This window comes from Mustela nigripes, chromosome 2 (genome assembly GCF_022355385.1).
Source record: "Mustela nigripes isolate SB6536 chromosome 2, MUSNIG.SB6536, whole genome shotgun sequence".
NCBI classification, from domain to species: Eukaryota; Metazoa; Chordata; class Mammalia; order Carnivora; family Mustelidae; genus Mustela; species Mustela nigripes.
The window spans coordinates 33,931,595-33,941,477 of NC_081558.1; the positions used below are offsets into that span (position 1 = coordinate 33,931,595).

Below are 9,883 nucleotides of genomic sequence, written 5' to 3' on the forward strand. Positions count from 1 at the left end.
GGGGCGTGAGGGGTGGGGCACTGCTTCAAACAGCAGGTACCATGTTACATTGATGTTTTAATTAAAAAATATAGTTGGTTTTATTCAGTGATTTATGAATTGGGTGGCATGGGCCTCCCGTCTAACAGATAGAAGGGTGCTCCCCATTTTGTAATTTTTGTATTTGGAATAAAACAAAAACAAAACAAAACAAAAATCTCTTTTCCTGCCAGTACAAATGACCAAAATGAAAACTCTGCAGAGTCTTGACCCCTAAAGCTGGGTAGGACTTGTATCAGGTCCCAACAGGACAGGAAGAGAGTTCTGAATTGTGAGGTGAGATCATGAAGTTCTGGCTATTTGGGATGTGAATTCTGAAAGCAGAGAAATGCTTTAATGCAGAGTCTTAAGAAGAGAAGCAGGGCCGGGCAGTTAGAAGGAGTCAGAGTTGGAAAGGTTTGCATAGAGTATAAAAAGACCATCAAATTCAACCCCTCTCTTTTACAGATGAGGTGGCTAAGGCGTAAAGAGAAGTCACTGGCACAAGGGCTAATAATCTTAACCAAACAAGCTCCACCCAGCACAATGCCCCGAAGGTGGGAGGATGGAATGAAAGACCAGGGACTCTCCAAGAGGTCATCTTTTATGTCTAATATAGAGAATTGAAATGTGCCTTTAGGGGCGCCTGGGTGGCTCGGTGGGTTAAGCCGCTGCCTTCGGATTAGGTCATGATCTCAGGGTCCTGGGATCGAGCCCCGCATCGGGCTCTCTGCTCAGCAGGGAGCCTGCTTCCTCCTCTCTCTCTCTCTCTCTGCCTGCCTCTCTGCCTACTTGTGATCTCTCTCTGTCAAATAAATAAATAAAATCTTAAAAAAAAATAAAAATGAAATGTGCCTTTAGGAGGCTGGGACTGACCCCAGGGCACTGGCTCAACAATCCTGAAGGAAGAGACTAGAAAGGCTGCAGGAACACGAAAGCAGACTCCTCTTGCTGTTCCAGGTGGCTTCTGTGAATTCAAGGTTCTTCGGGTAGGTCCTTCTGAAGACCTGAAGTAGTGGGTTGGACAGGAAGGGATGTGGATGATCTTGAAGTAGCTGTTGGCTTCTGTACAAATAAAAAAATGCCTCTCTAGGGAATAGAGGTGTTTTTTTTTTTTTTTTTAAGATTTATTTATTTATTTGAGAGAGAGAAGAGAGAGTATGTGTGAGCAGGGGGAGTGGCAGAGGGAGAGGGAGAGAGGAAGCAGGCCCCCTGCTGAGCCCGGAGCCTGACATGGGGTTCGATCTCCTGACCAGGAGATCATGACCTGAGTCAAAGCCAAGAGTCGGACACAGCCAGCTGAGCCACACAGGCGCCCCTGGGGAATAAAGCTTTTATCCAACCTACACAAAAAACTACCCAAAAGGGATGGTGATCCTCATCCAAAGAACTAATCTTGACTCTGATCCACACACCCTGATCATTAGCCTGATGCTCAACCTAATCCTTTCTTTGACCCTTACCCTAAACTTGTCTCTGATCTTCACCATGTCTCTGAGCCCTCATCAAGACCCTTACCCTGATTTTGAGCCTCACATGGAATGAGACCCTCAACCTGACTTTGACTCTGGTTTTCACTCTGATAGAACATGACATAGTCCTTGCCCCTGTCCTAACACTACCTTGACTTTTAGTCTGATGCTTGCCAACATTTTGGTCCTGACTCTGACATTGACATGGACTGACTCTCACCTTTACCCTTACATTGAACTTGTCCTCTACATAGATTCTGACTCGGAAACTGATCCTAATCTTGATCCTGAACACTACCTTATCCTGACTTTCACCCTGACCTTCACCCTCACCATGGATCCCTGTTCCTGACTAGAGTCCTCACACTGACACTGACCCTTATTCTGGTGATGATTCTAAACCTTTTCCTCACACCCCCTCTGAATCTGATCATAATCCTCACCCTGATACTCACAAGGACTCAGATCCTGAACTTGACCCTCACCAAGATCCTAACCCTGACCTTGACTCAGACACTCAACAAAACTCTCTTCCTGAATGAACTCTGACCCTTAACTTGAATGTCACACTGACTCCTACCATAACTCCAAGTCTAATTCTGAATTTGATGCTGAATAAACTCCTGACCTTGCACTTGGCTCTCACTCTTACCCTACCTTCATCCTGGACTTCACCTCATTTTGTCTTTGAAACTTGCTTTGAATACACTTATCTAACCTGGACACTGACCTTCATTTTGAGCCTGACTCTTACCTTCATCCTACCAAGACTCTTACCTTAATTCAAATCCTTAAACTCACCCTAACTCTGACACTGACTTTCATTCTCACTTTGACCCTGATTTTGACCCATACCCTTACCATGACCCTCATTCTACCTTTCACAGTGATTGTGAACCTGACCCTGAATCTTACCCTCACTTTACCCTGACTCTGACTGTCCATCAACCTAATCTTTACTTTGAAATACTAACCCCGACTCTGACCATCAACTTAATCTTTCTTTGAAAACCTCACTCTGAATCTCTCCCTACTCTTAACTCTAATTGAAACAATGGCATTGTCACTGACCCTTATCTTTTCATATAACTTGACTCTGACCATAACCCTCACACACATTCTGACCCTGACCTTTACCTTGGTCCTTACATCCTATTACTGGTATCCTAATCCCCCTTTTCTGAATTTATACTAAACCTTATAATATACTTATACTAAACCTTATCCTTACCCTTCTCCTAATCCTAAGTCTCACACTGCCCTTATCCCAAAAGTTGACCTGATGCTGACCTTCAACCTGACCTTCACTATCACCCTCATCTTCCTATTCTCCATGATCATCTCCCCAAACTGACTCTGATGTCACTCTAACCCTGGCTCTGACCTTCCCACCCCTGAGCCTTACACAAACTTGATTCTCAACTTGCCCCCACCTTTCACCTCACCCTAATTATCACCCTACTTCAAAAACCTTGAACCAATGATCCTGAAGCAGACCCTGACCTAGACACTACTCTTAAACTGACTCAGATCCTGAACCTGATCCCAAGCCTTACCTGATCCTCACCTTTACTCTGATTTGCACCATGTTCTCAAGCTGACAGTGTCTATGAATACCATCAGACCAGCGCTTACTCTGACCCATTACTTCTCTCTGTGACTTGCCCTTGACCCTTACTCTGACTTAATGCTTAACCCTGATCCTCTCCCTGAATTCTTATTCTCACAGTGTCTACAGCCTTGACCCTTATCCACATTGTACACAGAACCTTCCCTTCCTTAAACAGACATAGTAAATCTGTATTTGACCCTGACCTTCAGTCTCATTCTGATCTTACACTGACTTTGACCCTAACATTGATATTTACCCTGATCCAGACCCTCACTGTGACTATGCACTTGACTTTTACCCTCACTTTAGTCTGAATCTCATCCTCACATTCACCTGGCTCTGACACCTGGTCTGAACTTGGTTCCAACTTCACTTTTGTCCTTAACTTAAACCTCACTCTAACTCCGAAGAGTAACCTGATCATGATTTTCACCCTGACACTCACCATTATCCTGACCCTCACATGATGCTAATCCTGACCTCCTGTGACCCTGAAATTGATTTTACCTTGACTGTCACCTGGATTATGAACTACATGTTAACCTTTCCTGCAACTTATTCTGACTATATCCCTTAATTCACCTTGAACCTATCCTTTACCCTATGCCTGAGGCTGGCCCTCACAATGATGCAGACCCTTATGCTGTCTCTGACCCTCACTATTACCATGACTTTCACCTTGACCTAGAAGCTTACTTTCAGGACTGAATTTGAGCCTGAAACTCAACTGACCCCAAATTGCACCATTAGCCTGATCCTATCCCTCACCATAATCTTCTCATTGACTCTAACCTGCATCCTTAACCTTGTTCTGACCCTCACCATCTCCATGACTTTTCCCATGACCCTGACCCTCACTGTAACTCTAACCCTCACCATGATCCTGATATTGGCCCTTATTCAACATCAACCTTATTCAGACTTAGATCCTCACCCTCACCTTGTCTCTGACCCTGCACTTGACCTTGGAAACTGGAATTTCAATTCAACTTGAACTTCAATTCAATATGATCATCACCCTGTTGTGGTCCTGATGCTCACCCTCATACCAAATCTGACTCTCATTTCTACCTTGACACTCACCCAGATAGTGACCTTCACCTCTGCCCCATCTTGAGACTGACCCTGACCCTTAATACTATCATACCTTCTGATTATGAATCCTACTTTGAGTCTTACCTTGACCCACATTATTATCCTGCTCTTAACCTTGACTGTGAAGCTGACATTACACTGACCCTCACCACAGTTGTCCTTAACTGTGACTATCCCTGAATCAAACTTCATATCTGATTCTCACTCTGATCCTAATGCTCATCTTTACCTTTTCATGACCCTTATCCTCAATGTGACATTGACTTTGATGTCACCCTGACACTATCTCTGACTTCCTTATACCTCAAACATTACACTGTCTCTGATGATCAACCTGACCCTAACCCTGTTCATTATTCTGAAACTGACCAACACCCTGACTTTGACATTTATGCTACTCTCACCCTGACCTTGACCCTCATCCTATGTGACCCTAATTCTCAACATGACCCTAATCCTGATCATAACTTGATTCTTACCTCACACTTACACTGAATCTGATTAGAATTCTCATCCTGACCCAAATCCTCAGGCCATCCTTTCCTTGAACAATGACTATTACCCTGAGCCTCATCTTTACTTCACCTTGACCCTAATGCTGACTTTAACCCTGACCCTGACCTTCATTCATGTTTACCCTCACTCTTAACCTAACCCTCACATGGACCCTCACCTGACTCTGATAATGAATTTGATCCTCAACCTGACCCTCACTATGACCATCACCTTGACACTGATCTTTAAATCTATACCCCCTCACTTGACCCTGCAGCAGACCTTCTTTTCTGCTTCATCCTGACACTAATCCCCTCACAGACCCAGACCCTCAACTTAATCCTAACATACACTCTGACCCATATGTTTAAAAAAAAAATTTTTTAGTTTTAGGTAATCTGTACACCCAATGTGGGCCTCAAACCCACACCCTGAGATGAAGAGTCATACACTCCAACTAAGCCAGCCAAGCACTCCTCACTCTGCCTCCCATCTTGATCCCAACACTGATTCAGACATCCACCATGATCCTAAAGTTCACTGTCATCATGACCCTCAGCTTTAGTCTCACCCTATGACTCTTGCTCTGACCTTCAACATGATTCTGACCCTCATAATGGTTCTTATAATGGTTTTGACCTTAAAAATGACCTAAGTATTCCAAGTTGAGTTTAAACATGAACTCTTATATATTTACATGCAGTTTCAACTAGATTTCTTATAACTAGCAAAAAGAACATACTTTAAAAATCTATACATAATTCCAAACTTGCCTTTACTTATATGCACATCTTTAAACATGCTTCTTTGACTGGTATTAATATGGTCTACATCAAAGTAAGAAAGGCATTTGAGGAGAACATGTTCTCACTGATTTGCCTCAGATAAAGCATGGGTTAATTCTAGCAGTCAGTACAAAATTTCTGTAGATATTGATGTCTGATTTTTTCTTTACTGCTAGTTGGTCCAAGCAAATATGATTTCTAAGGATATTTGTTTTAACTCACAATAAGAAGTTACTGTGTACAGAACAATGTGTAAATCTGTACTCATTTTCACATATATGGCTTGGATTCCTCTTCTTCTAACTCACAGGAAGAAAATGCCGTGAATGTGCACATGAATGCTAATAAGTGGTTCTGAAGTGTTCTTGGTCATACCTTACATACATCTCTACGTAGGCAAACAGAAGTAGAATTGAAAAAAAATCTGTATTAGTGCAAAGATGCTCAGTCTCAGACATTTCTCTTAACAGAAATTCCTTAGCACTTCCTGAAGTAAATGAAGGTGAACCCAGGCATGAATCAATGTGTGCCATTCATCTCCAAGGTACATCCTTACTGTGCCATAGAGCAAATGGGAAAGAATCTAAAAGCAGTGGTGAGAAGAGTTTGTACTAATATAAACAAGCTCAGTCTCAGACATTCCGGACAAAAATAACCCCTTATTGGGGCGCCTGCGTGGCTCAGTGGGTTAAAGCCTCTGCCTGCGGCTCAGGGCATAATCCCAGGGTCCTGGAATCGAGCCCCACATCGGGCTCTCTGCTTAGCAGGGAGCCTGCTTCCCCCTCTCTCTCTGCCTGCCTCTCTGTCTGCTTATGATCTCTGTTTGTCAAATAAGTAAATAAAATCTTTAAAGAAAAATAACCCTTATTGCTTCTCAGCGTAAAGCAAGATAAACACAAGGACAAAAAATATATTTCCAAACATGCTGTTGTTAAAAGGAGAAAACAGATAAAAATGCACTGCTTATTAAACATAGTTTTAATTGACTCTTTGTTCTTAAAATGTCTGTGGATTAGGAAAATATGCAAATGACTTTGGATAGCAATACATGTACGTTTGTATTTGCCTTCTCAAAGCTTTGATGAAGGTGAAAGAAATGCTCATAAAAAAATTACCTGGTGGTTTTTTACTTTCTGCCCTCTGGGTATGCCTTACAACTACAGAAAAAAAAAAAGAAAAGAATGATTTAAAAAAGTATTTGGTGGAAGTAGTTAATTATATTCAGTACAAGTATTGTAGAGAGATACAGGTGTGTGTATAGGTTGGGATTTTATGTTTATTTTCTAACAGTTATGCAGTGTACTCATATAATAAATCTAAGATGATATACAATTTAATTTATTATATTGACAATTATATTTTAAAGCTATAGTTTAAGTTATCTCTATGTTTTACATCTGTCTATATATATATCTTTTTTTAAAAGAAAGGTCTATGCCCATTGTAGGTCTTGAACTCACAATCTTAAGATCAAGGGTCACGTACTCTACCAACTGAGTCAGCCAGTTGCCCCACATATCCCTATAGATGTTAATGCAGACAATTTGTTACATAAGTAATGTACAAAAGAGTAAAATTAGAATTTGAGCCTTTCGTGTAAAACAACTTATTTTATGCCCAGATCAGTAGAAGTGCCTTTTTGTCACCAACTATTCACTGTTGGTTAATATTAATGCTCAGGCTTGTTGCATATTCTTCAACCATTTTCTTAGCTATTCTCTGGGACACTCTTGCTCTAATTTCATTTACTTAGAGTTAAAAATGCTTTCACAGAGTTAAATTTATCCTTTAGACATAGACAACTTCCAGAAATTAAATCACTTCAGATGACTACCGTGATTGTCCTTACTGGGGATTGTCAGCTCACAAAAAACAGAAGTGCCAAGATTTGTGCTGAGAGTAAATGAGGTTTGAGCTAGTCTAAAAATTCGGAACCATTCAGAAACAAAGACGTTTCTAACATTGAAAACCTTATATAAATTGGACATTAAAGAATGTTTAGATGCTTTCTATTACCTACGAAAATAGCTTAAATAAAAATAAAAGGTTGGGGTGCCTGGGTGGCTCAGTTGTTAAGTGTCTGCCTTCCACTCGGGTCATGATCCCAGGGCTCTGGGATGGAGTCCTGCGTCAGGCTCCCTTCTCCAGGGAGAGCCTGCTTCTCCCTCTTCCGCTCTCCCTGCTTGTACTCTCTCTTTCTCTCTGTCAAATAAATAAAATCTTAAAAAATAAATAAATAAAAGGTCAAAGACAAAGTTATAATATGACAGCAATGTTTTAACAGACCACTATGTTAAATAATGTTAATTGAGATAAATACCTTATAATCACACAGGCAAGAACAGTCTTGGAGGAATTCAAAGAGGATGTTACTGTCGGAAAGAAGTCTCTAATTCAGTTTGAGATGCTCACAGCACCTCAGGATGCCTGATTAATCCAGAACATTTGAAAATGGAGTTTAACAAAAAATCTTCATGATATTGTCTATTTTAAAAAAGGTAAGTCAGCAACAATATTCAACTAATACTGGTGGTTTTTTCAAACCAAGTCTTACCTGCCAATCACACAATCTTGATAAAATGGTCAAGGTGGGTCATAGAGGGAACCAGGGGCCCCGTGGACAGCTCCAAATGGACAGCATACAGATACTTTCTGCAATGAATTAGAAATATATTCTGCTTATTGCGTATTTATTCTCAGGGTGCATTGAAGTGTTTTACATTGCCATATCAAGCTAGTCCCATACTTGGGGAGGGGTAAATGGCTTGGTTTTGCTTTCCCACCTGGGAAATTCTCACATCTCTAATGACAGAGACATTCATCTTACTAGTACTTTAAGTACTTTTACATAGAAACTTCACTGTCCTTGTCAACCCCAAGTCTTCAAGAAATATCGAAAGACCAGAATTTTGTTTTATTTTTAAAAAGATTTTTATTTATTTGACAGAGAAATAGAGAGCACAAGTAGGCAGAGTGGCAGGCAGAGGTAGAGGGAGAAGCAGGCTCCCTGCTGATCAGGGAGCCCCATGCAGACCTTGATCCCGGCACCCTGGAATCATGACCTGAGCTGAAGGCAGCCGCTTAACCAACTGAGCCACCCAGGTCACCAGAGAGAACAGAATTTTAAAGTAAAATTAACAAAGCTCCCCAAAATCCTTGAACTCCCACCACTCAAAACTACCATCGGCTTCCCAATCTATAAAGTCAACCTTTTCTGCGACTCCCACGTTCCCACTTCCTTTACCCAGGACCCAGTGACGGACTGCAGGTTTTACCCCATCCAGCATCCTTCTGTGATTTAAAATTTTTGGCCTAAGTTCCCCTCCCCCCTGCTCCTCAAAGCGCATGCTCGCTGGCAGGCAGTACGGTAGTTGGCAAAGTTTGCAGAGAGAGGGGTCGCTGCCCCTGCACACTGCTCAGAACCTGGGGCGGTCAGTACTCACTGTTGCTAGGGAAGGCCCGCTGCAGGCTGCCCTGCAGACTGGACTTTGCCCTTTACTGACCTTCGCGGGGGAAAGCCGCCTGGCCAGCCATCCAGGACATTCCGATAACTCCAGGTGCCTTGGCTGCCAAACTGCTCTTCAGGAAGGGCGAGTGCAAGGGAGCCATCAGCAACCCTGGGGACACCTGCTGCGGTGGCCGGCGAGCGCAAGGGTGTGCGGGGAGATCTTTAGCACCTCCCTCTTTCCTCAAGAGGAAGAACAACACAGGAAGCAGTGCCGGGGCTCGGATAAACAGCGGATCCCAACTTGGTCCTTCAAGAAAATGCGCTTGCGCTGGGCAGCCCGCGGGCGCGCGCTGAAACCGCGGTGCTGAGGGCCCGGAGCGCCGGCTCGGCGTCTCCACCTGCTGGTGACGTGGTCGGGATTTTCAGGGTGAACTGAAGTCTGTAGAGCGTTTTTAGAATGGGAACAAATAAAATTGGGTCAGGGCTATCCAAGGGAGTCATAAAGAATAGTTGAGGGATATGCAGAAAGCATTGAGAATTAACAATGATTTGGCGACAGAAGGAACGCCTATGGGTCTGTGCATAAAATAATTCAGTAATTTTTATATGAAAAACATAAATCCTCATTTATTCCTTGGACACATTATTTATGTAACAAACTTTAAAATGATCTGTTGTTATGCATTTATTTGTATGAAGTTGGAGGTTCATTCATTCATACATATTCATAAATAGGTGATAATGTAGTTTCTATGACTTTAAAATACAATATCCTGTGGCGCCTGGGTAGCTCAGTCCTTAAGCATCTGCCTTCTGCTCAGGTCATGATTCCTGGGATCCTGGGATCAAGCCCCACGTGGGGCGCTCTGCTTGGAAGGGATCCTGCTTCTTCCTCTCCATTCCCCCTGTTATGTTCCCTCTCTAGCTGTCTCTCTCTCTGTGTGTCAAATAAATAAAT

General features: G+C 42.5%; 1 long non-coding RNA gene across 5 annotated transcripts in view; it reads right to left on the reverse strand.

The window, feature by feature from the left end:
- Positions 1–9,208, reverse strand: part of LOC132009836 (uncharacterized) — a 32,246-nt gene extending 23,038 nt beyond the window's left edge. For 3 of the 5 annotated variants that reach the window (XR_009402075.1, XR_009402074.1, XR_009402076.1), the window contains exons 1-2: positions 8,981–9,208; positions 8,032–8,129 (exon numbers count right to left, since the gene is read on the reverse strand). This is a non-coding gene — a long non-coding RNA (uncharacterized LOC132009836). Of the gene's footprint in view, positions 1–894; positions 1,026–6,590; positions 6,635–8,031; positions 8,130–8,980 lie in introns of those variants that run through there. The other 2 variants (XR_009402073.1, XR_009402077.1) reach the window with 2 other exon arrangements.
- Between the last annotated feature and the right edge of the window lie 675 nt (positions 9,209–9,883).